The sequence below is a fragment of the Physeter macrocephalus genome, chromosome 1, assembly GCF_002837175.3.
Source record: "Physeter macrocephalus isolate SW-GA chromosome 1, ASM283717v5, whole genome shotgun sequence".
NCBI classification, from domain to species: Eukaryota; Metazoa; Chordata; class Mammalia; order Artiodactyla; family Physeteridae; genus Physeter; species Physeter macrocephalus.
Window position 1 is genome coordinate 38,722,082 of NC_041214.2, and position 27,063 is coordinate 38,749,144.

A 27,063-nucleotide genomic window follows, 5' to 3' on the forward strand; every position below is an offset into this window, starting at 1 on the left:
AACTCAACAGCAAAAACAAACACAAACAAACAGAAACACCCACAAAAAAAAACCAAAAACCAAATAACCTGATTTTTAAAATGGGCAAAAACCTAAGTAGGTATTTTTCTAAAGAAGACATATGAATGACCAATAGGTACATGACAACAACAAAAGGTGCTCAACATCACTAATCTTTAGGGTAATGCAAAGCAAAATCAAAATGAGATTTCACTTCATAACTTTTAGGACAGCTGGCATCAAAAAGATGGGACAACAAGTGTTGGTGAGTACATGGAGAAAAGGGAACGCTTGTACACTGTTGGTGGGAATGGAGATTGGTACTACTATGAAAACCAGTATGGAGGTTCCTCAAAAAATTAAATATAAAACTACCACAAGATCCTGCAAGCTCACTTCTAGGTATGTATCCAAAGGAAATTAAGCCAGTATCTCAAAGAGATGTCTGTACTCCTGTGTTCACTGCATCATTATTCACAAAGCCAAGATATGGAAACAACCTAAGTGTCTATTGACAGATGAATGGATAAAGAAAATGTGGTGTGTGTGTATATATATATGTGTGTGTGTGTGTATATACACACACATACATACAATGGAATATTATTCAGTTTCAAAAATGAAGGAAACTGTGCCATTTCCAACAACATGGATGAATCTGAAGGATATTATAGTAAGTGAAATAAGTCAGACACAGAAAAATATTTTATGATTCCATTTATATGTGAAATCTTTAAAAGTTGAACTCATAGAAGCAGAGGGTAGAATGGAGGTTTCCAGGGGCTTGAGGGTGAGGGAAAAGGGGAGATGTTAGTCAAAGGGTACAAACTTTCAGTTTTAAGATGAATAAATTCTGGGGATCCAACATATAGCATGGTGACTATAGTTAACAACACTGTATGTATATTTTGAATTTGCCGAGAGTAGACCTTGTGTTCCTATCACAAAAGAAAAAAATGATGACTATGTGAAGTGATGGATTTGCTAATTAACATGTTTAGTTTGATTGCAGTAACCATTTCATAAGGTATATGATTATCAAACTGTCATGCTGTACACCTTAAATATATACAATCTTTACTTGTCAATTATACCTAAATAAAGTTGGGGGGAAAAAAGGCCTTCTGTGGCCTAAATGAGGTACTACATCATACACAAAAAAAACTAACAAGTACAAGGTAAGAATACAAAAGACAATAAAAGGCAGTATATATAGAAGACTTAAATAAGAGATACAGACCATATCTGCCACTAATCAGTCACTGGTAAGAGTGCAGCATATGAATTTACTAATTGTAATCGGTATGTAAAGATACCATCTAATTGCCCACTCCATTAAAAAAATGATGTCCTTTATAAAGCTATCTATAAACTTCATTGTTGCTTATTTTTCCACCTTTAATTTACTGGAAGGGTGCTTTCTCAAAGAAACCAATGGTCTACTAGCTAGAACATTTAATATCAAAACTTATTCTTGATCACATTTGAGAGAAAAATGTTGAAATGCTAAAACTATTTAACACTAAAACTATTTATAATGCAAGAATAAATTTAGCTACCCAAAGTGTAAATAAGTGCCATCTAATAGAAAAAGAAATATAAAGTGAGCCACATAAGTAACTTAAATTTTCTAGTAAACACATTTTAAAATGGTGAAACCGGTAAAATTAATTATAATAATACTTTGTGTTATCAAATATATCCAAAATATTGTATCAGCTTGTAATCAACATAGTTATCAGGTATTTTACTTTTAAAATTAAGTCTTTAAAATTTGTTGTGTATTTTATAGTTACAGCATATCTCAATGCAAACATTAAATATTCATTGGAAATAACTGAGTTCTATTCAGGTTTCATAAAATTTACAATACATGTGCTCAAGTTGTTCCAAACACACTTAAAAGTTTTCCAATAACTAAGACAATTGGACAAAATTAAGAATTAAGTTCCTCAGTTACAGTAGCCAGCCACATTCAGCTAGTGACTGTCATGTTGTACAACACTGGCTTAAATCTGTAAGGACCAACTTAAATATGCTATCTACATTACTGTCTAAAGGAAAAGAACATAGTTTAGATTTTTATGGTGGTTCAGAGTCACTAATATGAATATATGTTGTTAGACTGTTCTACAGTAAAATAACCAGATTAGGAGATAATGGCCTTAGTTGATGTTTCCTAAATATTTCTGTCTTAACTTGAATGGCTCACTAGTTCTTTCTTTTTTCTTTGTCTCTTCTCTCAAAACATATAAACACCTCCCTAATTTTATCACAGTATTAACCCTGGCTTGAAGGCAGTAACATATTTTCTTGTGAACAAAGTACATGAACTTTATAGGTGCCATTTTCTTCATTATGCAGAGGCCTCTTCACATACATTAGGGTTCCACACAGAGTTCATAAGTTTAAGTTAACAAAAATTGGCTAGCTATCTGTCAGCATATTACTTTCTTTCTTTAGGTACCTTTATTTTACTATCAAAGGAAATGGAACTGATCAAGTATTTTTTATAGTTGTTTTCAGTTCTAACATTTTATGAGTCTGTGTCCCTTTTCTGATAACAGTAGGCTGATTCATGAAAGGGAAGTACCAAAAGTGGTGGTAGCAACCATTGATTACGTTTTTTTCAATAAGTTTGACTGTGAGAAAAAAAAGTAAATTAGGCAATATTTAACCCAAAAAGGGTTAAGGGAAAAAGGTAAAGATCAAGATAAACATGGTGAAGGTTAAAGAACTTGATTTTCAAAAAGGAAAGACATAGGGAAAGTGATATCAGCAAGCTGGTGAACAAGAAGCCATGGACAAGCTAATTCACCAAAAATACATGGACTTGTTCCCTTTGTGAAATCCAGAAACCAGCTGAGGGGCTTCCAGACCCCAGGACTGTGGAAAACCAACCACACTGAAGCCTGTAGTAAAATCTGAGACACCCTTTCGCTATAATTCCTACCCCTGGTGCAGTGCCATGCAATCGGCAATAAACCCCCCCAGCAACAAACTTCTCCTTGGGGAGGGGAGTAAAGGACTAAACTGTACATTTAACATCCAGTCTTGGGGTTGCTGCGGGAGGAACTGGCGTCTTGTCTTGCCTGTCTCAGAGGGCTGATGGGTTCTGACATACTCTAGATACCTGGTGGTAGCTAAGAACAAAGAAGGCAGTTTGGTCTACCACTTTGGAAGCATTCACCAGAGCCCCTCCCCCCAGCTCAGTGCAGTGTAAGCAGATGCAAAAAACCCAGGTCCCAGTTTTCCCCTGGGGAGGGTAAGAGCTGGACCATGTGGCTAATGTTCCAACTTTTCTGGGGGCTGACCAAGGACATGGCTTCTGTCTCTTAGAGCACTGATGGGACCTGACATACTCCAGCTGCTTGGGGGCCACTGAGAACAAAGACAGTAGTTTGGATTAGCATGCAAGGACTCACCATTACCTCCCACCACCCTCCACGCCGGCTCAGCACAGAATAAGTGAGGGAAAACCCACAGATCCCAGCTTCTCCCTGGAGAGGGAAAAAATTGGACTGTGTGCCCAATGTTCCAACTTTTCCAGGTGCCATCAGAGGGACTGGCTTCTGTCTCAACTGTCTCAGAGTGCTGACAAGATCCTGCACACTGCAGTTGCCTGGGGGTTGCTAAGAATAAAGATGGCAGTTTTGGACTAGTATAAAGGTTTGAGACAGTCCCAGAAACTCTGGCCACGCTGAGTGGTTGGGATCTCCCCCTGTATGAAACCAGTCCTTGAAGACTGGGTGAGGTGTCTGTTTTTTCTATAAGTATAGATACCAACATAAGGAGTCAAAGAAAATGAAGAAATTGGGAAACATGATCCAAACAAAAGAACAAGATAAAGCTCCAGTAAGTGACCCAAATGAAAGGAAGGTACATGAATTACCTGACAAGGAATCCAAAATAATGGTAATAAAAATGCTCACTGAGATCAAGAGAACAATATGTGGACAAAGTAAAAATTTCAACAAATAGAAAAATTTAAAAAGAACCCAATGGAATTGAAAGTGAAGAATACAATAACTGAACTGAAAAATTCAAAAGAGGGATTCAACATCAGAGTAGGTCACAGAGAAGAAAGAATCAGTGAACTCAAAGACAGATTATTTGAAATTATCCAGTGGAACAAAAAGAAAAAAGAATGAAAAGCATGAAGAAAGCTTACGAAATGATGGGATACCATCAAATAGACCAATATACACACTATGGGAGTCCCAGGAAAAGACAGAGAAAAGGGCCAGAAAACTTACTCAAAGAAATAATGGCCAAAAACTCCCCAAATCTAGGGAAGGAAATAAGACATCCAGATCCAGGAAGCCCAACAGGGTCCCCAAAAAATGAGCTCAAAGAAATCCACACCAAGATACATTAAAATCAAACTGTCAACAGTTAGAGCAGCAAGAGAAAAGTGACTTGTCATATACAAGGGAATCCCCATAAGACTGCATGGGATAGCTCAGCAGAAACTTTGCAGGCCCAAAGGGAGTGGGATGGTATATTCAAAGTGGTGAAAGACAAAAACTGCCAACCAAGAATAATACAGGTGGCAAAACTGTCCTTCAAAAATGAAGGAGAGATAAGGACTTTCCCAGATAAACAAAAGCTGAAGGAATTCATCAGCACTAGACCTGCTTCACAAGAAATGCTAAGGCTTTTCTTCAAGTTGGAATGAATGGATGCTAAAAAGCAACATGAACACAGATGAAAGTATAAAATGTGCTGGTAAAGGTAAATATATAGACAAATACAGAATACTGTCATACTGTAATGGCAGTATATAAATAAGTTTTAATCCTAATATAGAAGACAAAATTATTAAAAACAACTAACTATAAAATGTTAATGATTTACAATATAAAAATATATAAATTGTGACATCAATAACAAAGCGTAGGTGCAAAGAAGTGTACGGTTTTTGTACGAGGTTAAAGTTATGGGCTTAAAATAGACTGTTATAAACCTAACCCAGGGGTCCCCAACCCCTGGGCTGCAGCCCGGTATTGGTCCGTGGCCCGGTATTGGTCTATGGCCTGTTAGGAACCGGGCAGCACAGCAGGAAGTGAGTGGTGGGAGAGCAAATGAAGCTCATCTGCCGCTCCCCATGGCTCACATTACCACCTGAACCATCCCACCCTGCCCCCAGGTCCATGGAAAAATTGTCTTCCATGAAACCAGTCCCTGGTGCCAAAAAGGGTGGCGACTGCTGACCGAACAGACATATACAGAACATTCCACCCAACAGCAGCAGAATATACTTTCTTCTCAAACAAACACAGAACATGCTCCAGGACAGAAGACATCTTAGTCCACAAAGTAAATTTTACCATATTTAAGAAAAAACTAATAATCCACAGCAGAAGGGAATGCTGGAAAATGTGGGGGGGGGCGGATTTTTTTTTTTTTACTTTGTTTGCATTTGTTTGTTTATTTATGGCTGCGTTGGGTCTTCGTTGGCGAGTGTGGGCTTTCTCTAGTTGTGGCGAGCGGAGCCTACTCTTCATTGCAGTATGTGGGCTTCTCATTGTAGTGGCTTCTCTCATTGTGGAGCACAGGCTCTAGGTGCGCGGGCTTCAGTAGTTGTGGCACGCAGGCTCTAGAGCAAAGGCTCAGTAGTTGCTCCGCGGTATGTGGGATCTTCCTGGACCAGGGATTGAACCCCTGTCCCCTGCACTGGCAGGTGGATTCTTAACCACTGCACCACCAGGGAAGTTGTGAAAATGTGGAAGTTAAACACATTCCTGAACAACCAGTGGGTCAAAGAAGGTATCAAAAGGGAAATCAGAAAATATCTTGAGACAAAAATGAAAACAAAACATACCAGAACTCATGAAATGTAGCAAAAGCACGAAGAGGGAAGTTTCTAGCAATGAACCTACATTAAAAAGGAAAGATCGGGCTTCCCTGGTGGCGCAGTGGTTGAGAGTCCGCCTGCCGATGCAGGGGACGCGGGTTCGTGCCCCGGTCCAGGAAGATCCCACATGCCGCGGGGCGGCTGGGACCGTAAGCCATGGCCGCTGAGCCTGCGCATCCGGAGCTTGTGCTCCTCAACGGAAGAGGCCACAACAGTGAGAGGCCCGCGTACCACAAAAAAAAAAAAAAAAATTTAAAGAAAAAGGAAAGATCTCAAAACAACCTAAATTTGCATCTAAAGAACTAGAAAAAGAACAGAGAAAAGCCAAAGGTAGTGAAAGGAAGGAAGTAATGTAGGATTAGAGCAGAAATAAAATAGAGAACATAAAAACAATAGAAATAAAATCAAAAAAATTAAGACTTGGTTTTTTGAAAAGATAAAACTGATATCTTGGGCTTCCCTGGTGGCGCAGTGGTTGAGAGTCCTCCTGCCGATGCAGGGGACACGGGTTCGTGCCCTGGTCTGGGAGGATCCCACATGCCACAGAGCGGCTGGGCCTGTGAGCCATGGCCGCTGAGCTTGCGCGTCTGGAGCCTGTGCTCCGCAATGGGAGAGGCCAGGACAGTGAGAGGTCCGTGTACCGCAAAAAAAAAAAAAAATAAAAAAAAATAAATAAATAAAAACAAAACCTGATATCTTCAGCAAGACTAAGAAAAAAAGAGAACTCAAATAAGTAAAATCAGAAATGGAAGAGGAAATATTACAACTGATGCCACAGGAGGAAAAAAGAATATGAGACTACTATAAACAATTATATGCCAACAAATTGGGCAACTCAGAATAAATGGATGAATACTTAGAAACATACTACCAACCAAGACTGAATCATGAATAGGAAATCTGAGCAGGCCTATAACTAGTAAAGAGACTGAATCAGTAATCAAAACCTTCCAAAAAAGAAAACCCAGGACCAGAGGGCTCTATTGGTGAGTTCTACCAAACATTTAAAGAATTAATGCCAGTCCTTCTCAAACTCTTCCCAAAAAAATCAAAGAGGAAGAATAATTTCCAAACTCATTTTATGAGCCAGAATTACTCTGATACCAAAGCCGGATAAAGACACTACAAGAAAAGAAAATTACGTGTCAATATTCCTGATGAACAGAGATGCAAAAGTCCTCAACAAAATATTAGCAAACCAAATTCAACAGCACATTAATAGAATCATGCACCATAACCAAGTGGGACTTAACTCTGGCATGCAATCATGGTTCATCACACAAAATTCAACTAATGTGATGCACAACATTAACTCAATGAAGGATTTAAAAAAATCACAATCATGTTGATAGATACAGAAAAAACATTTGACAAAATTCAACACCCTTTCATGATAAAAACTTGCAACCAACTAGGAATAGAAGGAAATTACCTTAACACAATACAGGCCATATATGAAAAGCCCACAAACTCAATGGTGAAAAAGATTCAATGCTTTTCCTCTAAGATCAGGAATATGGCAAGAATGCTCACTCTTACTACTTCTATTTAACACAGGACTGGAATTCCTAGCCAGATCAGTTAGGCAAGAAAAAGAAATAAATGGCGTCCAAATCAGAAAGGAAGAAGTAAAACTACTCCTGTTTGCAGATCTTATGTTGCATGATCTTATGCAGAAAACCCTTAAGACTCCACAAAAAAACTGTTAGAACTAATTACTGAATTCAGTAAAAGTGCAGGATACAAACTGAACAAAAGTCAGTGGCATTTCTGTACATGAAGAATTAACCATCTGAAAAGGAAACTTCGTAAACAATAAAATACTTAGAAATAAACTAAGGAGGTAAAAGACTTGTAAACTGAAAATCACAAAACAGAGATAAAAGAAATTAAAAATGACATAATAGGGGACTTCCCTGGTGGCACAGTGGTTAAGAATCAGCCTGCCAACCCAGGGGAGACGGATTCAAGCCCTGGTCCGGGAAGATCTCACAGAGCAACAAAGCCCATGCACCACAACTACTGAGCCCACATGCCTAGAGCCCATGCTCCGCAACAAAAGAAGCCACTGCAGTGAGAAGCCCACACACCACAACACAGAATAGCCCCCACTCGTCACAACTAGACAAAGCCTGTGCAGCAAATGAAGATCCAACGCAGCCAAATAAATAATCTTAAAAACAAAAAAGACAAAATAAATGAAAATATATCCTATGTTCATCGTTTGGAAGACAATATTGTAAAAAAAGAGAAAAAAAAGATAGGGAATAACTGAAAAAGAATAGTGATGAAGGGACTTCCCTGGTGGCACAGTGGTTAAAAATCCACCTGCCAATGTAGGGGACAGGGGTTCAATTCCTGGTCTGGGAAGATCCCACATGCCACAGAGCAACTAAGGCGTGCGCCACAACTACTGAGCCTGCACTCTAGAGCGCATGAGGTATAACTACTGTGCCCACACGCCACAACTACTGAGCCCACGTGCCGCAACTACTGAAGCCCGTTTGCTGCAACTGAGCCTGCGTGCCTAGAGCCTGTGCTCTGCAACAAGAGAAGCCACCTCAATGAGAAGCCCATGCACCACAACAGAGTAGCCACCGCTCGCCGAAGCTAGAGAAATCCTGCACGCAGCAACGGAGACCCAATGCAGCCAAAAAAAAAAAAACTTATTAAAAAAAAGGAATAGTAATGAAAGAAGATCGTACAGATGCAGAAAAAGAAGGGAAGATCTAGAATGGAAGTAGAAAAATTATCTGAGTCATGAAGAGGGCATCTTTATCTTCTCAAACAGGAGGAAAGGATCAATGTAGGTAAGTTAGTAAGTGGCAGAGAAAAGATAATGTTGAAAAGGAGTAGGAGTAAGTTTAGCAGTTGAAATGGGTCATGGGTTCTAAGCTGGATAATAACAAAAATACAGAAATAAAGGTAGTTTCAGTACACGAGACAGGTTGTGGGGTGTGTTCACTGGAGTACATGGTTAGAGCTAAGGGTAGAGGATCACTGATGTTGAACTGTGAAGTAGAATGTTCAAAATGTCATCTATGAAGAAATGAAATCACCTAGATGATGGGAAAGCAGCTACAGCCCAGAGGTGCTGGGGAGTGAGATTTGACAGACAACAGCAATGTTCTAGAAATAGAAGAATTACCTACCAGATGGCATGCGCCTCAAAATAAGGAAGGTTTTTATAGGTAGGTAGACTAGTAACATTTTCCCAAGACAAACTGGCTGTGAGAAAAGGAACAGCTACACTTAAGAAGACCTCTGGAGAAGGACGTACTTATGAAAACACTGAGTTTCAGCAAAGACAGGACATGGAATGGGTTTTCTGGGAATAGTGTAGATTCAAGAGTTATACATAAGAACTTAAGGTCTAAATCAATATTTAGATGACTATTTTCAGACTTCAGTCTTGAAAAAAATAACTACTTGCTTTGAAAAGTATGTAAGCAAAAAATTTTAACAAGCCAAATATAACAATACAGGTAGTTTTCTAGAACATACCCAATATGCCAAAACTAAGGAAGAAAGGAGAAGTATGTAGTACTGTATTTAAGCAGTATTTTTTAAAGTTAGATTATTTTCTTCATAATTTTGATTACCTCAGCAAGTAGTTTAAAGTTAAGCAAAAGTTTCATCATTCAGACTGGATTGAAGGCCAGACTGAATTAAAGTTTTTTACATCGTGTTATTTGGGAAAATATCCTATTTGATCTCTTATGAGTATAATTTTTGTCTGGAATTTATGTTAACTAGCAGCATGTCTGGCATATGACTTATGTTTACCAGACCCATGATAAACACATTTTCTGAAATATAATTAACATCGTTTGCATAATTAATAATCTTTCAGCAACTGTTTTGAAGACAACTTAGGCCCAATATTTCAAAGTTTTAGAGTATAAAATTTTAATTTTAAATAGGCTGAATTTCTGCCTTTCTTTAAAAAAGAAGAAAGGGTAGTTGCAATTCATTCTGGTTTCTACAATGTGGTGACACTGGGGTAAATGCAGTATTAAGTTACTGTACTTTACATGCTGAAGGGAGAAAATTTTCAATTTAAAAATAAGTTGCTATGGTTACCCAATGTTTACCTTTATAAGCAATAACTATGTGAGCCATCCAGGGATTTCCCACAAGTGCAGTAGGAACAGTAGCTGAAGTGCACACTAGTTGTTTCACACACAAATTGGGGCTGCATATGCCACTTCCATTTCAAAGTAGCTATCGTGGGCTTCCCTGATGGCGCAGTGGTTAGGAATCCGCCTGACAGTGCAGGGGACACGGGTTCGTGCCCCGGTCCGGGAAGATCCCACATGCCGCAGAGCGGCTGGGCCCGTGAGCCACAACTACTGAGGCTGCGAGTCTGGAGCCTGTGCTCCGCAACGGGAGAGGCCGCGACAGTGAGAGGCTCGCGCACCGCAATGAAGAGTGGCCCCCACTCGCCGCAACTGGAGAAAGCCCACGCGCAGCAACGAGGACCCAACACAGCCAAAAATAAATAAATAAATAAATTTATTTATTTTTAAAAAAGTAGCTATCATTGGGAAATACTAAGAAAGATGATTCACATCTTTCTAAACCACAGAAGGGTGGGTGGAGACAAAAACACTGAAAGTAACTATTTTAAAATCCAAGTGATGACTCAGATAGTTTTCAACATTTTTCATATTCTTTAGTTTCCTTTATTAAAGAGTGCTATCTAAAATTTTACAAAGCAGCTTCTATTGTTGAAAGAAGGAAAGGGTGTTTCTAATGTGTTTCAGTCATGGAATTTTTTTGCATAAATAGATGTTCATGCTCTGATAAATTTGTAAAACGTCATGCTTACAACTTAATATTACCTCCGTACTTCAGAATAAAACAATGCCGATTCCTTTAGATGTAGTCAATTTTTAACCTCCTGAGTGGGAAGAAGAGGGTCCCTTGTCAGAATTGATGATAAGCTCATTCTTGAAAAACTGGTAGTTAAACCTGCTATCGGTTACTGTATTATAGAACTTTTTTTGTCTATTTTGTTCACAATTAGAACACTCAGTAATGCAAGAATACCTATGAAACTTTTACCCCAATATAGTTCTAATGTGATCTTAAAATTATGAGACCCATTACATCTTAATGGGCCTTCCACAAAGTATCTAATTTTCTGCACAACAGATTATCAAACATGTTTGTTCTTTAATATCAGGGCTATCCTTAACTAAAATAAAATAGCATGTTACACCAAACTAGTTTAAACAATAGAGTCTTATCATCATAAACAAAAAGAAGTGAAATAAGGGGGCTCCAAGGTGACTGATTTGGTTACTCAATGCTATCACGTAAGACACCTGGGCTCCTTCCAGCGTTTCTGTCAGACTCAGCATGGACCTTAGGATAATTACCTTCACAGTCACAAAATAATACCTGCCACACTTCAAGGCATCATATCAGACACATATTGCTGTCCAGCAGAAGGGGGAGTTTTCTTCTGTGTCTCCTTTTTTAGGTACAAAGAAGACTTCCCCAGAAGCTGTTGGGTTGACCAAAAAGTTTGTTTGGGTTTTCCCGTAAGATGTTATAGAAAAACCTGAACGAACTTTTTGGTGTACCCAATACCTAAACTGACTTTCCCTGATATGTGACCAGACTTTGCTCACTACTAAGCAGAGCAGGATTACCATGATTAGCTTACACTATCAGGGACTTCTCCAAGTCATATGAGATAAGAGTTGGGCAACCAAACAAAACTGGGGGCTTTCAAGGAAGAAGTGGGTAATGGCCAGTGAGTAGGCAACTAACAGTATACTATTTACTATATAGAAAAACTAAATCTTGGCATTTTATTTCAATAGTTTAGTTTTCCCCCCATTATGAGACACTCTGAGAACTTTGGAGATTTATTTTTAAAAGGGAAAAAAGATCAGTCACCAATAAACTATCTTAAGACAGATGAAAGGCAATCATTTTATGAATACTATTGACAAAAGAGAATAGTATACTTTAGAATATAAAATTGTAAAATTACACTTTAATTCTGACCAATTAAAATGAAAGTTTTATGTCAAAAATGTTTCCTGTTAATCTCACTTTTCTCTTCTAGGAAAAGTAAGGCTAACACTACTAGACATAGGTCAAACCACACCTAGAGTAATGAGACCAGAACACATTCAAAGAAGGCAGCCAGGAATGATCATGGATCAGTGAAGCTGAGGGGTTTGGAGACAGGGAGAATATGCCAGCTTTAAAATATCTGAAGTGCTGTCATTGCGAAGAGATACCAAATTTCAAAGGTCTGGAAATAAGAACTAGGATCAATGAATAGTAACAAGCAGGAAGATAAAATCTGGTTCAACATAAGATAGTTCTTTTTTACCTAGCATTTTATCTGAAGATGGAACAGGTTGGCTGCTCATATGGGGCAGGGACGAATATCCCAGGTCACCTGAATACCTACTTAAGATGATTCTCGGCGCTTAATGTGTACTTAACTTGTAACAACATGCCCGCAAAATACACTCCATTTCACAGATAAATTCTGAGCTAGACAAGTTAAAACTGGAAACACACAGCTATGAAGTGGAGAAAACTGGATTCTTACCCTGGCCCATCTGTCTCCAAAGCCTGGCTCTTCCCACACATCACACACCTAAAAGAAGTTAAATCAGTTGTTAAGGAAGCAAATGGGATTTCTGAGTTGGTGAGAACTGTCATCTGACTCGAAGTCCCTTTCAAAACTAGGATGTCAGAAATGAAAAGTAATACTCGCTTCCACTTGTACCAGCACTTCACAACTGTTCACACATTAGTTCATCACAGCAGTGATATAAGGTAAGTAAGCTGGGGAAGCATTCATTCTGTTGGCATTCTACCTCAGAGAATAAGAGGACAACAAAGATGGATTCCTTCAACTTTCTTCTGGTTTACCCCCAAAATATCTATTTTCCATTTTTTCCCTCTGATCTTTCATTCATTCAGTACTCACTTACTAAACACTTTTTACATGCCAGATATCAAACCTCAATGACTCTGCAGTCTGATGGGAAGAACCTGTAGGTATAGAGGGCAAAAAAGTACATTTAAAAAAAAAATTTCCATCTCCTTAACAGATCTTACTCTACCAATTTCAACTCCTTTCTTATATCACATTGTTGTTTTTTTGTTTTGTTTTGTTTTTGCAGTGTGCGGGACTCTCACTGCTGTGGCCTCTCCCGTTGCGGAGCACAGGCTCCGGACGCGCAGGCTCAGCGGCCATGGCTCACGGGCCCAGCCGCTCCACGGCATGTGGGATCCTCCCGGACGAGGGCGCGAACCCGTGTCCCCTGCATCGGCAGGTGGACTCTCAACCACTGCGCCACCAGGGAAGCCCTTATATCACTTTGATTTATTCCTCACTGCTGTCCCTGTTCCTTTTTCTTAGCCTACAGAAAACTTTGCCTCCCTATACTACTCCATTTTTTACTTGTTTCTCCCTACTGCAGCCAGACTCCATTCTCAACCACCACTCAACTGATATTGCTCTAAGGTCACCAATGATAACCAACTGCAAAATCTTCATTTTTTCTCAACTAGTCTACAATACTGGACACCAGTAACCTTTATTAAACTCTCTTCTTGCTACTTCCATAAAGTTTTCATCTATTTTTTAAACCTTTTTTGTAGTCTCTTTCATTTGGCTTTTCTTCCACCCCCTATACCTAAATATTTGCTTTCCTTTCAGTCCACTTTTCTTCCTCCTGGTCTACAATCTCTTCCTGGACAATCTCATCTATTTCTATAATATGAGTCATCATTTACATGCTATTTCCAAGACTTTATTTCCAGTCCTAACCTCCAGACACAACTTCCAAATGCTCAATGGGCCCTTTTACCTGCACGTTCTGTATTATATCAGACTCGGCATATCAAAATTCAACATACCATCTCTAGTCCACTCCCCCAAACGGTTCTTTTGCTGAAATTCCCAGGTTGGTTAACAGCACTGACACTGTCATATACGCAGTAGTCCAGAACACAAAAAGAATTATCTAGAAGACTTCCCTTACTTTCGCTCCCAATTCTAGTTAGTTGCCAAGTTCTAGGCATTCTACCTAAAATCTTCCTAAACTCTCTTCACCCACAGGGACCTAGTTCAGACCCACTTCAGTCCTCATCTGAATTATCAAAACCACCTCCTAACTGGTCTCTCAACTCTTTGTCTCTCCTTTTTCCAGTTCTATCCATCCTTGTAGCAGACATGGGTTCTTTCACAAGAATCCCTTGCTTTAGGCAGTGCATCTGGTCCAAAGATATACAAGAGACCGAGGACTGGCCAGAGCACCCCGTACTCCTAGTCACATGTTTAGGTCAGGGATGAACATACAATCAAAGCCAGGCAGGATTTTCCTCAAGGTTTTAGTTTCCTGCTGAGGATATCAGGGAAAAACACTTCTCTTTTTCTTTTGGGATTGTAAGGAAATGTAAGCTGAACTGCCCGGCTAATCAGTTTTCTTTTGCATTTAAGCCACTTTGAGTTGGGATTTCTGCCATTTGTAACCAAGAGTCCTGATTAACAATTTTCTATACCACAAGTCACTTCTCTAAATCACAGATTAAAATGTTATTTGCCTGCTTTTATTTAGTCAACTAAATTTTACTAAAACATAACACTGAAGGCACCCACCACTACCCTGTCTTTAAGTTTCACAAATGCAAATATACTTGTTACAACTGTAATACACCATATCATTTCATGCAGCTGTGCCACTGTCTACACTGTTCCCTCTGCCTAGAATGCTACCTTTCTACCTGCTTATCCACAAAATATAGAGTAGGGTTGCATAAAATAAGGCTGGAAAATTAGGCGGGGGCCAAACCATGAAGGGCCTTAGATGCCACACTGACATATACACATTTTAACTGCAGAATGGTGGGGAGATCACTAAAAAATTGTAAGTCAAAAAGTGACATAATCAGATTTGTATCTTAGAGGCCTCAGTGTGGACGTAGTATGAAGGATGACCTAAAAATGAGGTGATACTAAAGACAGAGAAAACAATAGTAGGCTACTGAAATAGTCTAAGCCAGAGGCTACAAAGGATGGTAAGAGGAATAAATTAGGACATTTCTGGGGAAATGAATTTTGCCAATTGCTGTCAAATAGCATTGATAAATCCTTCAAAGTTTTTAAACTAGCATTTCTACTTGCAAGAAAGTAGACATAAGGAAGTAATGTGAAGCCTATAAAATTTACATATCAAGACTTTACTGAAGGAGCATTGATAAGAAAACATTAACAAGCTAAGTGTTAAACAATAATTTAAAATTTAGAATATATATCATACAGTGAAACTGAATGGTATTTAGAAGACGAATTTTTTAAAGCATGAGACAATACCCATAAATGTTAAGTGGAACACACCACTGCACACAATATGATTCTAAATTATGTTAAATAATGAAGATCAGAAGGATTTTTTTTTTAAAAAGTAACAACAGTATCGAGAGATTAGTTAGATGAGTGGTAGGATTATGGATAATTTGTTCTTTCCTTCATATGTTCACATATTTGGTTTTTTCTGAGTAACACTATTCCTTAGTCATGATTTGCTAAACTCAACCACTATTTAACAGAAAAGAAAAATATATCCTAGAGGGGTTAAATGACAAAAATTCACATTAATAAGTGTTGGGACCAAAACCTGAACACTGACTGGGTGGAAGGCTTGCTGTTAAGAAGCAGACCCATGAAGGCAGAGCCATCACCCACAGCTCTGGAGAACCTGCAACAGCTGGGCACTGAGCACAGACCAAGGCTGTTGAGGCTTGAAGCTGGCCTCTAAATCTGTACCTCAAAGGCATCAAATCGGTAGTGAAGAGGAGACTATAAGAAGGCGTAATTTAAATGCTTTTTATAACTTTATTTTTATATTAAAAAATCTTTCAAGGAACAAAAAAGGAAATAGCAATGACAGACTAGACAGAAGAAAGAAGGCCTCAGAGAAAGGTGTTTGGAGACACTGATGTTCTGTTTGTACTTACTTTGCTTTTTAAAATACATGAATGCTTTTAATGTGAGACTATTATTTCCTTGAAGTGAGATTTCCACAACCTCGTTACAATCCCAAATAAACTCTACAGACCCAAGCATTCAATTTAGTCAAGCAGGATAATGATCAAAAAGTCCTTTGATAACTAACAAAAGAGAAGTTGAATATAATATTTGTGAAATAAAAGGCTTCAATGAAGAAGTATGGGTGGCTACTGGATAGGAGAAAAAGATAAAATGATCAAGGACAATTTTTAAAGCCTGAGCTATCTGAATTTTTTCTAACACTACAAATTAAGAAACTGTGTTTTATTTAGATGCCATTTAAATTACAGTACCACCTAAAAAATCAAAACATCTAAGACGGTTCTAAGGTAGTAGATTGAAGATTATATTAAAAAATCTAGTCAGGTATAGCTCTTAACCATTTCATACACAAGGACTTACTATCTTTTTTAAAAAATTAAACTGAGTATTAAATCACAAATGATTAAAACTATGTTTCACTAGTTTTAATTTACCTACCTATAAGAGCAATTATACCACTATCTTAATTTCGCTGGTTCTTTATGAAGAATTTAAAAATGATTCCCTATGTAAATTTCGAAAATTTGCAGAAACCAATGCAAAAGCACCATCCAGTGGTAAAAGATGAAAATTACAACTTATAAATTTGTGACTCTACATGGTCTCCAACACACATTACCAGGAAAAGAAAAAATGGGCTAAATGATGTTGATGGTGTCTGCTATTTGTTACCATTTTCCCAATCAAATCTTATTCTTACTATCTTAAGTTTGACATTTTTCCCTTTTCTGACTTGCCCACCCATTACCCAAACGCTTGACTAAATTCATGACTCACCCAGCGCCTTTATTGAGCCAGAGGTTAGAAAACAGTTTCTAAAGAACAGAAATAAGGTGTGTGAGGGATAAATTTCCAATGGAATTCTACTTAGCAAGGGCCATTCCAGGTAACAACAAATGAGAGGCATTCTATGTTTCATTTTTATTTAAATGATAAATTGGTAGATAATCCTGAAAAGCCAGGTAAAGATTCACAATTGGTTAATGCATTCAGAATTCCTAAAGAGAATATGAATATTTGACATCATCAAAATTATTCCAAGTTGAAGAATACAACCTAATAATGCTTTCCCAATAATCTGCTCCCCATCTACCGGAATATAGATGGATACAAATTTTCAGCTTCCAATAACACCTCTCTGATCACCCTCTTCCAGAAAAAAAAAAAAAAAAATTAACTAAGAATAAATTACTAACAAAAAAGCAAAAAGCTAATAAGGGTGATTTTTTTTGTTTTGAAACAACGTTGCATTAAGTCTACTTAATATCAAATGGTATTACCATTTGATAATCATCACAAACTATATATCACAAAGTATGGCAGGCTGCCACTTGGTAATGGTAAAGAAGCCAATGACTGGGCTATAGTTTCTTCCTTTCTACACAATCCTTCAGTATGTATGAATTTCAAATAAGAAGCCTAACAAACCATACCAATGATATCAAACTAGCTTATATTGTCTTCACTAGTGCCTTCAGTTTGACACCTGCAGATTTTTAAACTACTTTCACTAACAACACAGGCGTCACTCTCATAGTGAGGCTCCCTGGGGATGACAGGCTGACATGTCTACAGTGAATGGTTGACATGTCTACAGTGTACATCACAAACATGGAACACACAGGAAAACGAGCTAGGAGCAGGGAGACACCCGTCAGACAACAGAAGGAAGAACATGTCCAGTACTACGTCAGTGTTTCAGCATAAAACTAACTGCAGTGCCATCATCAGCTATTTAATATTCTCTTCTCCAAGCTCCAACAGACAGAGAGCTTATTAGATTCTTAAGCCCCCTCCACTGAAAATCTATTTGAATTATTAAGTTGCTATACTAAGTTTCACAGGAATACAGGGCCCACCACACTTATAAACAGAATGTGTACAACACAGGATTTGCGTTGACACTAAATATTTATTCACATACACTTATATATAAAAGCAAGTTTAAGTTACCAGGAGGCGTAAACAGCAACAAACTAACAAATTACAAGAGCTGCCTCTATTACTGCAGAGAGACTATGGGAAAACCACCTAGGCATAATAGGAATTCCCACACTATTTCCTCTGGTGGAAGCAGTAGTGGTATTGTTTCAATTCCAATATCAGGCCTGTAGCAGAAAACAAATATCAAAAGCAAGAATATGCTGACCCTAGAAATGAAGGGCTACAATATAAAAAAAAACTAGTACTTTGAATTACTAGATCATATTCAAAAATCTTACTAATTCAGAACTTAGTTTTACCCTTCTATCAAGAAAGAAAATTATTTTTTAAAAGAGAAAGAAAATTATTAATCTGTGCAATGAGACAGTTTTTAAAAGGTTTTCTTTATATATGAACCACTTCTTGCTGGATTCTCTGAAGAGACTCAAAAAGTGGGTTTAGAGTCTCAGAAATGCTAGCAACAAGACATTCTCATTAATTAAAAAAACAAAAAACTAACCAAATATATTTACTATAACACTTATCAAATAATTTCACGGGGATATCTTAATCTAACAAACTGTGAAGTATAAAATATTCAATCTACATAATTTCTGAATATTAAAAACATGTTCATTTTAGAAATACATAAATTTAAGAAATAACAATATCTCCCAGAGATAAACACTGATAATTATTTTCTATATATGTACTAAAAATTTGTGATTATATATTGTTTAGTAACTTGCTTCTCTCCATTTTCTTCCACTTGACAATGTGGACCTTACTCGTGTTCTTGAATATTCCTCTATAACACCTTCAATGACTATGTAACATAACATTCAAAAGTACTATCATCTGTATTATAGTGAACCAATTTCCTAAGATTGAACATTGGAGTTACCTTTCTTTTTTTTACTCATATATAATAATTTTTTCAGGCTCATGTCACACCAGTTATTTTTAGTGAAATGGCTTGTCTTCAAATAAATAAAATTAGGCCTAAAATATTCTGGAGCCTTAATTCTCAGGTGCACTGACTTAGAAAGATCAAATGTCAGACTTAAGTTCCCTGTATAAAAGTATTCTGTCAACGATATTTATTATTAGTCTGAAAGAATCATCAGTTTTATCATTGCTGTCATACTGATATTGCTATGTTCTAATATGCCTTTCCAGTATGTTAGAAGAAGACAGAAAACATCCTATCCACCTGGCAGAAGAAGGTTAACTACAGTTCTAAACATATTAAAAATTGTTATTTCTCCTCTTGTCAAAACTCTTTATGAAAAAATTAACCTTGTCAAAAAAATATTCAAGGGGCATTACTTTTACTATGTCTTCTACCATATTAATGCAACAGACATAGTAGTAATATTAACTTGCCATTTGGTGGCAGCAAACACAAAAGGAAGTAATTTCCTGAGTACACCTATCGTATTATTACCAATTCAAAGGCAGTCTTCCCTGAATCTCGAATTTTTAAACAAGAGTTTCAAATGAAAGATAGTGTTTTACAGGTTTTAACAGTTATGTTTTAATCCTGTTAACAGTCAAGCTCAAAACAGTATTAGAAGAGAATTTGTGATGAATATTAATAGCCTTCTGTTACTATAGCATTTACCAATACAATTTAATAGCCTTGAAAACTATGGAAATCTTTTGATGCTTATCAAGCAACAAGTAACTGCAACAACTTTCATTTGTGCTAACTAATATTTATATATCTCATGTAAAAATTACATTATTTTACTCTAACCAAATCCAGCTAGCCTAGCCTCGTAAGCCACAAATACTTATTCAATAATCATTTGTTAATAACTTCATATGTGCTAAGTACAAGGAATACAGCAGTGAACAAAAGAAATTGTTTCTGGCTTCATGCAGCTTACACATCCTTTTCCCAGACTTGTAAAGTGCTGTAGTAAAAGGCCGGCTTGAGAGTCTAAATAGTACATGAATATACATAAAATACAAAAATATTGTTTCGCTCTACATATAATTTACAATAAAAAAACTACACAAAAAAAATTAGAGTAAGGAAATGCAACAGAGTTTTACTTTTGTATTACGATTCCCTTAATGGCTTCCTCTTCTTTTGAAATATCAAGTTATTTCAAAAGGGAAAATGTTTGGTGCCCTTAATTTACTACTCTTGTTTACTCAACCCACAAGATGCTAATAAGTGACTGAAATAATTAAGCTGTATCAAACTGAAAAAATGTACACAGAGTATCTTTTCACACAAAATAATCACACAGCAAAGTCTGTCAAACTTTGCAGTAACTTATTTGGAGAAATCACTGCCAAAATGTCTTGTAATCCAAGACACTGAGAAGCATGAGTCTAGGATCACGAGTGGATTCACAATGAGGCTATATGGTGCACATAAGGACAGATGAACCATTGAGTTACACACCCCGTCCTCACAGCACAGCAGCTCCTCCAGGGCAAGGCCGTATGCCACTCACATCAGTATACCCCTATGACTCTGCACACAACAGTCATGAACAATTTGCTATGCATGGATATTTATTTCTCATACTGATGACTGGATCTTGTTAGCAGAAGAGAAACTTCATTTTCTTTTTTCTGTTTTTGTCCCTAGTAGATCCAAGATTCTACAGGTTAAAAATTAACATCGGCAATTTCACATGGGCCAACCTAATACCAATTATTCACAACATAAGTTCCTTGAGGGTAGGTACCATTTCCTATCCCCCTCAAAATGTTTGTCTTCTAGTAAGGGAAAGAGATAAGTAAAAAGTAAACTGCAAAGCAGTACAATAAGTGCTTTGACAGAAGTTCAAACTCCTGTTTGTGTGTGTGTGCGTGTGAGAGAGAGAGATGTATATACATATAATGCATTAGAAATCACAATGTATACAAGTCAGTGAATGATATCAAGAAAAGTGGAAGCCACCTGGAAAATAAAATTAACTAGGACTCAAAAAGATTAAGTGATCACTATATTGAGCTGTATGTGTTTAAAGAAATATAAAAGTACTGGGAAACTACTGACTGATTTCTCTCTGATATGGGAAGCAAGTCAGGGATGCCTGCCCTCACCACTCCTATTCAATTTATCATATTGGAACTCCTAGCCACTGCGATAGCACTATAAGAAGAAATAAAGGGCATATAATTTGGAAAGAAAGAAAGAAAACTACCTGTATCAGCAGACAACATGACTGCCTATGTAGAAAATCTCATGAACATGTCTAAAAAAGTTTCCAGAACTAATAAGTTTAGCAAAGTCATAGAATACAATTATATTCTACATACTACCAATGAACTAAAAATAAAAAAATTTTTAAGCAGTACCATTTATAATAGCACCCCAAATTAGAAATACTAAGGTATAATTTAACAAAATATATGCAGAATCTGTATGCTAAAACTATAAAATATTGATAAAGGAAATCAAAGACCTAAATAAATGAAGAAAGATACCACATTCATGTATTTGGAAGACTCATTATTGTTAAGATGTCAATTTTTCCTCATTTAATCTATGGACTCAGTGCAATCCCAATCAAAGTCCCAGTGGTATTTGTAGAAATGAATAAGCAGATTCAAAAATTTATATGGAAAGGCAACGGAACTACAAGATTCAAAACAAATTTTATGAAGAATGAAGTTGCAGGATTCACACTACTAGAAGGCTACAGTAATCAAGACAGTGTGACACTGGACAAAGGACAGACATATAGATCTGATGGGCTGGAATGGAAGAGTCTGGAAATATATCCAAACATACGTCATCAACTGACTTTTGACAAAGGTGCAAAAGGCAGTTCAACAGAGAAAAAATAATCTTTCCAACATATAGTCTGGAACAATTAGATAATTCATTTGCCAAAACAACAACAGCAGCAAAACCTTAGACCTCTACCTGATACTACATACAATTAACTTACAGTGGATCACAGGCCTAAATGTACAATCTGAAACTATAAAATTTCTAAAAGAAAATATAGGAGGAGATATTTGTGACGATGGTGAAGGTAAAGATTTCTTAGAGATGATATCAAAAGTACAACCCAAAAATACTGATTTCTTAAAATTCATCAAAAAAAAGAATTTCTGCTCTTTGAAAGACATCATTAAAAGAATGAAAACACACAGGCCACAGATGGAAAGAAAGTGCTTGCAAATTAGATATATGACAAAAGAATTATATCCAAAATAAATGAAGAACTCCTATAACTCAATAATAGGATAGTCCAATTTTTTAAATGAGCAAAAGATGTAAACAATTTGACACTTCACCAAAGAAGATATACAGACATGAAAAATATATAGACATTAATCACTAGAAAAACACAAAATAAAATACAATGAGATACTATTACACACCTACTAGAACGTCCTTTTTTTAAAAAGATTGACAATACTAAATGCATTATGCTAAGTGAAAGGCTGTATACTGAATGATTCTATTTCTTATGACACTCTGCAAAAGCCAAAACCTTAAGGACAGAAAAAAGATAAGTAGTTGTTAGGAGCTAGGGACCTGGGGAAGGGATGAATACAAAGGGGTAGAAAGGAATTGTTAGGGGTGATGGAATTGTTCTCTACCTTGATTGCAGTGGTCATTACATGACTGTATGCATTTGTACAAACTCACAAAACTGTATACTAAAAAGCGTAAATTTTACTATATCTAAATTATACCTTAATAAAAATAGAAAAAAACTATAAAAATACTAGAAGAAGCCACCCAACAATTAAAAAAAATCTTACAGGGAAGACACAAAAATTTAGAAGACATAATAAAAATTTATAAATTTAAACATCTAAAACCATTAAATTTCTGCATTAAAAAATGTAACCAAAAAGTGAAACAAATGACAAATATGGGGGGGGGGTTAGAATCCACTATTTAAAAAGGCAAAGAATAGAAACAATTCATAGGAAAGGAAACATAAGTGTCTCAAACATATAAAGAGATGCTCAACCTCGTAAAAGAAAATCAGATTAAACTATATGGATGTATCGTTGATCATCTCTCAAACTGGCAAAGATCAAGAAGTCTAAAACTGTTTAGGTCCTAGAATGAATGAGTTATTAACATAATCTAATGAGTTATTAACATAATCTCTGTGGGAAAGTGACTTGTCAATATCCAGCAAGCTATGAATGCTTTTTCTACTGATATGGAAATACATTTCCAGGATACATTTTTAAGTGAAAAGAGCAAGTTACATTGGGTCTATAAAGTCTGATGTCTTTCGTGTAAGAAAGAGCGTGCCAACTGAAGAATGTCTACAAGGACTGAGTCACTGCAGTCTCTGACCTTTAACACACCCTGAAAGGAGTTCAGTGTGGAGATAAGGAAGGAGACACTCTGTGTTCTGGGAAAACTGGCAGAACAGGCCTTCAGATAGTTAGATATTTTCAGGAGAAAATTTTATGAACCCCAAACTCTTGCATCTTCCTATACTTAGAAAAGCACTAAAACCATTAACTAAGACACCTGCTCCTTGTGACTAGCAGCAACCTTCTACCGAGATGTGCGCTTGGTTGCATGTACCAGATTCGCCAAAATCATAAATGTTGACCTCCTCCCTTACGTCCTTAGAACAGTTTCTCAGAGCTCTCTGGAAGCCTGGCTCCCAGGCTGAACAAACTCGACTCACGGTTTTGCGTTGTGCGTTTTTAAGTTGACAAGAGAAAGACATATTTGTATTTGCTTTTATCTGCATATAGAAACACTAAGGCTACAGGGGAAACAAACATGGTTATTCATTTGGAATGAGCCGTACAAATTTTACTCATGAGATACAAAATGGGGGAAAGACTTCTCAAGTATAGCTTTATCTGGTTTTGATTATTAAATTATGTGAAGGGAGGAAAAGAAAGAGGGAGGAGAAAGAGGAATTTAGCCTGTAGTTGGTACATTTGCACATGAGCAAAGTGATATATGTAGGTGTTATATAATGAAGAATTTGTCTGGTCTTTGTCCTGGGTACCTGAGAGCATCTGAACCCTTGGAATTTCCTGAGTGATAGCAGTGTCTTTGTTATTCATGGTGAGCTCCAAGGACCATACACTGGTTTACACTAATAAGGTGACTCAAGGCAGGCCTCTAGATTGTTCCAGATTGGGGTTGACCATGCTGAAAGAACCATCGTGTGATAAAAGGATTGCGGCTGTGAGCCACGTGATATTAGCCTTACCTCCTGAACTCCAGGGAGAGGAGGAGGCTAGAGATTGAGCTCAATCATGTGGCCAATGATTCAACCCATCATACCTATGAATTGAATCCCCCCGAATAAATAATCTTTACACTGAAGTACCAACAAGCTAGGAGGGTGATCTGTCTGAGACAGGCTGGGACCTGGGACCCTCTGTCGCAGTGCTTACACCTGGACAGACGTCTCTTCAAGCAACAAAGTACAAAGAAACTATAAGGGACTAAAAATAACTACACGCATGTGCAGTTGGGGCAAATTACAAACAACGAAATACAACAAGACCAAAAGCCCAACTGCCACTTCTAAGGTGTTAGGGAAAAAAGCAGGGTAACATGCATGATCCCTGTACACAGCTCCACCAAGGGGGTGGGCAGACCACCTAAGCCACGCCTCCGTCCCTATCCACCGAGCTGCGCCTACCGTAAACCCCATTTAAGGGACCAGCTCACACACACCCCCACCCCCACCCCCGACCCGCCTCGCTCCCTCCTGATACAGCTCGAGACCCAGTAAAGCCATGCCTGAATTTCTCATCTGGCCTCTTACCAATTTCTACTGATTTGAGTCCAAGGACCCAGATAACACATCCTGAAGACTCAGAAAACGAGTGTGGGACCCTCTCAGGTCTATGTGTCTCCCCCTTTTGCTAGTTCAGCTCTCTATCCTTTTCTCTAATAAAACTGTAATCATAAGTATAGCATTTTCCTGAGTTCTGGAAGTCATTCTAGCAAATTATCAAGCCTGAGGGGGAAGTGGGAAGCCCCAAATTTATAGCCAGTAGGTCGGAAGCGAGGGTGGCGTGGGAACCCCGGAGCCGCAGTTGGTGGCTGAAGTGAGGGCAGTCTTTCTGAGGACCAAATCCTTAACGTATGATGTCTACAGAACTGCCCTGTAGTAGATGGTTATTCATTGTAGCCTTGTTTGCATTAGCAAAAGAACAACCTAGATATCAATAGGGAACTGGGTATATATAAACAAGAAAATACTAAGCAGCCGTAAGTAATAAAAAAAAAACTCTAAGTATTGATAGGGAATGATCCTGGAGGTAGAGAGAGGAAATAAGACGCACAACAGTGTGTGATATACTATCCATTGTGTAAAAGGCAGTAGTAACCGATATTTGTTTATATAATGATAAAATCTCTAGGAATAAAAAAATAAAATACTATTGGTTGGCTAGAGTAAGCGAAACCAAACAACCTGAGGGTGAGTGGATCGAAGTATAAGGAAATATTTTTACATTATATCCTTTCATTCCTTTTAAATGGTGAACCGTATGACTGCCTGTTAAAATTAAATTTTAAAAGCTACATAGATGAATCAGATGCATACCAATGGTAAGAATTATTTAGAACAATGGTTCACTCAACACTGGAAATGTAATCTACTCCTTTGAAGAATAATTCAATTTAAATATCTAAAGGGCAAAATGATAAATCAACCTGATGTTATATGATGCAACTATTAAAAATCATAATTTGGAAGATTATGTAGCAACTAGGTGAAGCGTGACACTAAAATGAGATGAAGTTGGGTTTCAACCCAAATTATATATAGGAACCCCATAATTAATAATGTGTCCTTGACAAAATTTTTTATGAAATAAATAGAGGTGCCTTGCATGGTTGTGAGGAATCATATTAATATATAAAAAGCATCTAGTGCAATATATTTTGCTAAATGAAAAGGTTATAAAACTGCATATACCCTCTGTTTAGAATTATGTATCACTCATTCATTCCAAGAGTTACTGAGTTGTTACTATGTGCTCTGGGCTGGTAACAAAGAGCACAGCATTGTTCTGAAGGAGCTATAGTTTAGTAGAGGAGACAAGCACACACACAATGTGCTTATGAAAGAAGGATACACACTAATAATTAAGAAGGCCCAGGCCTAAAAAGGGGCAGAAAGAAAATGCCTGTAAGTATTAATGAAGTGAATTAATTAATGCTTATAAGTACTAAATTGATGAAAATGCTTATAAGTACTAAATTTTGCAGGCATAGAGAAAGCAAAACTAATCCAATCTCAAGAAGTAGAAGAACTGAGTATGTGTGCACGTGCATGTGTCAGGTATCACTTCTGCTAGGATGACTTGGTCTTGAAACAAGCTGGCCAAATAAAGGTAAAAAGGCATTTATAATAAGGAGGGCAGGGTGTAAAACAATAGAAACCAACACACTACAGATAGAAATATAAATTAATATAGTCTCTGTATATTACAAATGTATGTCCTGCTGAAAAAGATCTCTGAAATATATCAATTGGGAGGAAAACGTACACAACAATCAAGTAAACCCCTTGTGTGTTGAAGTCTGCAACTACATTTCCCAGAATCCCTTTTCTCGAATGATTCAAGGATAGCGTTTCTCTGCCAGTGAGGGTTACTGCAAGATTTACAGAAGAGAAGTGAACGCTATTATTGTCTGATGGCAACTGTGAGTAAACACATGGGCAGGCAACAGGCATGAGGTTTGAACTGGCTGCTGCATGAGAATCATCTGCTTTTTCCAGACTCAATATTGTACAATGTCAATTTTCCAAATTAAATCCATAATTTCAATGGAATAACCATTAAATTCAAGTTTCCATGGCAATTTGAAATTTTTTTCAATGTTCATAAAAAAATCAAAGCGTAAGTAAGAGTCAATTTTGAAGAAAAATGTGAACTTCTCAGCATATATAAAAATAAAATTCCAGGTGGGTCAAAAAACTAAGTGGGTAAAGAAACTACAAATTTTTAGAAGAAACAGTATTTTTAGGAACTTGATGGTTTCTTACACAAGGAAGGAAAAAAATAAAAGATTGGTAAGTATGATCACACTATAAAGTTTCTGAACAAGACTCCATAAATAAAGTGAAAAGACTAGCAACATATTGAGATGTATATAACAAAACCACCACCAACAAAGAAATCATAGTATGCATGCGCGCGCACACACACACACACACACACACACACACGACTGCACTGTAACGAGGGGAAAAAA

The 27,063-nt window shown here is 37.2% G+C and overlaps 1 protein-coding gene across 2 annotated transcripts in view; it reads right to left on the reverse strand.

The window, feature by feature from the left end:
* Positions 1 to 27,063, reverse strand: part of ANKRD28 (ankyrin repeat domain 28) — a 178,859-nt gene that overhangs the window by 123,407 nt on the left and 28,389 nt on the right. The window contains exon 1 of one of the 2 annotated variants that reach the window (XM_055090942.1): positions 12,438 to 12,455. The exons of the other annotated variant lie outside the window; for it this stretch is intronic. The gene's annotated coding sequence lies outside the window, so the exon portion shown is untranslated. Of the gene's footprint in view, positions 1 to 12,437; positions 12,456 to 27,063 lie in introns of those variants that run through there. 2 annotated transcript variants of the gene reach the window in all.